Source organism: Tamandua tetradactyla, chromosome 5 (assembly GCF_023851605.1).
Source record: "Tamandua tetradactyla isolate mTamTet1 chromosome 5, mTamTet1.pri, whole genome shotgun sequence".
Taxonomy (NCBI): Eukaryota; Metazoa; Chordata; class Mammalia; order Pilosa; family Myrmecophagidae; genus Tamandua; species Tamandua tetradactyla.
The window spans coordinates 42,391,838-42,394,621 of NC_135331.1; the positions used below are offsets into that span (position 1 = coordinate 42,391,838).

The window sequence follows — 2,784 nt, forward strand, 5'->3', positions numbered from 1 at the left end:
ACACAACTTGCGAGCATACCAATACTGACTTGCCACCACGAAGAACAGTTCCCTCTAGACTTGATCCCTTCTCTCTAAGAATGAGGAGAGGTCTTTCTGCATCACACAGGGAGCTGATTCATGACGAAATAGACAGTTTGTAACACGGTAATTCTTTATCTTGAATGTGGTCTCACTGGGGGCAAACTGGGTCAAGACAGTGGCCCAAGTTTAACTCCTTTAAGAAAATCTAATAGATCCGAAAGAAATAACGTCTGAATCTTTACCAAATTTAATTTCATCTTAATTTTGATGTTTTTTTTCCCCAGCTGAACGCATAAAATGTGTCCAAAAAGTGAGTCAATTTTGCCATGATCTCAATTGTGTGTGACATGACATCCAAGGCTGCAGTTGCCCAATTCCTTAGAGTGACGTTTTGTTCTATTTGTTCAGTGCAAGGAAAAACAAAACAAAACAGAAACTCATAAAGGAGCACGGTGGATCTGCTGCTCACTCATAATATCTCTATTTATATAGGTTTGTACAGTCTTCAAAGTCTGTCTGAATTCGTAACCAAGCTATTGAGAAAGAGCGATATGCCTGTTATATTTACAGACCAGAATTAGGCTATCTCATGTGATTCTCAAAATAATGCTATGAAATATGCAGGGGAAATATTATTATCACCATTTTACAACTGGGAAAACCAAGATTCAGAGAGCAAAGTGACTTGCCCTGGGTCACAGAAAAAGTGGCAAGTCCAGAACCAAATCTAAATCTTCTGGTTCCGAGTACATGTTCCCTCCTGATACATACCTTGCAGTTTCTAAGAGAGATATGAGTGATGATTGACCTTCAGGCAATTGTTTATCTTTGGGAAGGATTTTTTCTCCCTGGATCCCTGGTTGCCTGGTACTCGTGTTCAGTCGAGGCTCCAGGAGTCATGATTACCATGGCGGGAGCAGGTGGCATTTGGCCATCTGCCATGCAGAAAATCTGGGCTGTTCCTTTTGGTAGAGTGTTTCCAGACCCAGGTTTGTCAGGCATTCTAAAACAGAGAGAAAAACAAATCCTGTTCTGCAGAGAATGGAAACATAAACACCAAATTCAGCAGTGTGTTTTCCAAATGAAACATCATTCTGAAGATGATTAGTTGTTTTGTTTTTTTTTTCTAGAAGGAATTTAGAAATTTAAATCTGGGTTCAATTCCCTGTGCCCATGAAAAAAGAAACAACTCTATCCTTACCCATTAGATACAGTAATGTAGGAGAGTCGAAACTATCCAAAGTCTGTAGTTCGTATATGACTAGGTAATGCTTAAATAAATAATCAATTCCCATCATATGATTCAATGTTTAGCCAGATCCAAACACATTGCTGCCAACATTTTAAGTCAACACTGATTATCTAAAGTAAACACAGGCTGGCTAACACACACTGGTACTTGAATGAAAATATATTGTGAAATAGCTCCTTGTCAATAAATACAACTTCCTGGGCTCTTTCTATGGGTAACTGTAGATTATTCAGAAGAATGCTAACTCATCTAAACTTTTTTTCTTTAAGTTCATTCATTCACAGCAAACTTTCTTTGAGCACTTAGTGTCAAGAACTACAAAAGGGATCTCTCACCTCTTACCTCTTTCCTTGTGGAGTGCCCGCACGCTTTCTGGCATGTGTACTTAATACATTTCTTATCTGCTTGCTCTAAAAAAAAGAACAATGAAGGGTCTGAGGTTTTACCCTCTTTGAAGCTAAGTTATCCTGCGGTGGTTTCAAAGATGCTGGCAGAAATCATAAGACCCCTGGGTCAGAGACGAAAGACTTAATGACATAAAGCAATAGAAATAACCAGAATGTCAGCACTTGAGAGGAGCTCTGAGCTTAGGGAAACCAAATCTTTCATACTGAACAATAAGGATGCCTCCTCATTGTGTAGTGAGAGACACTTTTTCCGTTTTCCAAGGCTGTTTACAACACAAACATCTGGAAAAAAAACGTCCAGACAAAGGCAGTCAATGGCTCTTCTCCCAACTTGTGCAGAAATATGAATGACCCATGGAGAATTGTCTCCCGACACTTACTTTCTACCAGATACTGGGATGGTTGCCAAAGAAATAAAGAATTTTTTTTAGAAGAATATGCTATCTTGTTCCTGATAAATCTAATATTGCTCATGAATTCAACCATGATATCAAACTTTCAAATTCTGCCCATAGAAAATATGGGAAGTTTACTTTGTTCAGTATCTCTCCTTAGCTTTAGTCTTATAATCAGGAAGATTGGGGAAGGATTTACAAGGCAGAAATCCTGTCCTTCAGTTCCAAACTTGTTTACTAGTGAAGTGCTAATATAATAAGTGCCAGCAAAATGTAGCTAACACATTGCAATTGTATTGGAGTACGATATTTCAGCATTTCCAAAGCATCCAGTTTGTGGTATAATGATCCATTGTGAACTCTGCACAGGTGACATAAAGTAAAGGTCATTGGCAGAGGAAGTAGATAACAGTGTTTAAAGAAAGAAGTGAAAGCTCATAAAAGAATATCATGAGGGAAGCCTCTCTTAATTGCACAGGTAGGAGTTTGCTATAAAAGAAATTAGAATTAAGCACACCAAAATTCAGACCAAAAAAGCTGGTTCTAACAAGTGAATCAGTTACAAAAACCATTTAGAATATAATTTAAGAAGACAGGATTTAACAAATGAGTATGACTGCTGAATCATTATATTGATATTTCTTTTAGTCTCCAGGGTCTTAGAGCAACTAGAAGGAAAAACCAAAAATTGTGGAATTGCAACCCA

At 37.9% G+C, this 2,784-nt stretch overlaps 1 long non-coding RNA gene across 1 annotated transcript; it reads right to left on the reverse strand.

Moving 5' to 3' along the window:
• Positions 1–1,258, reverse strand: LOC143682383 (uncharacterized). Its single transcript, XR_013175108.1, has 3 exons — positions 1,226–1,258; positions 796–1,027; positions 1–557 (listed from the first exon to the last, which is right to left on the reverse strand). It is a non-coding gene; the product is annotated as an uncharacterized LOC143682383 (long non-coding RNA).
• Between the last annotated feature and the right edge of the window lie 1,526 nt (positions 1,259–2,784).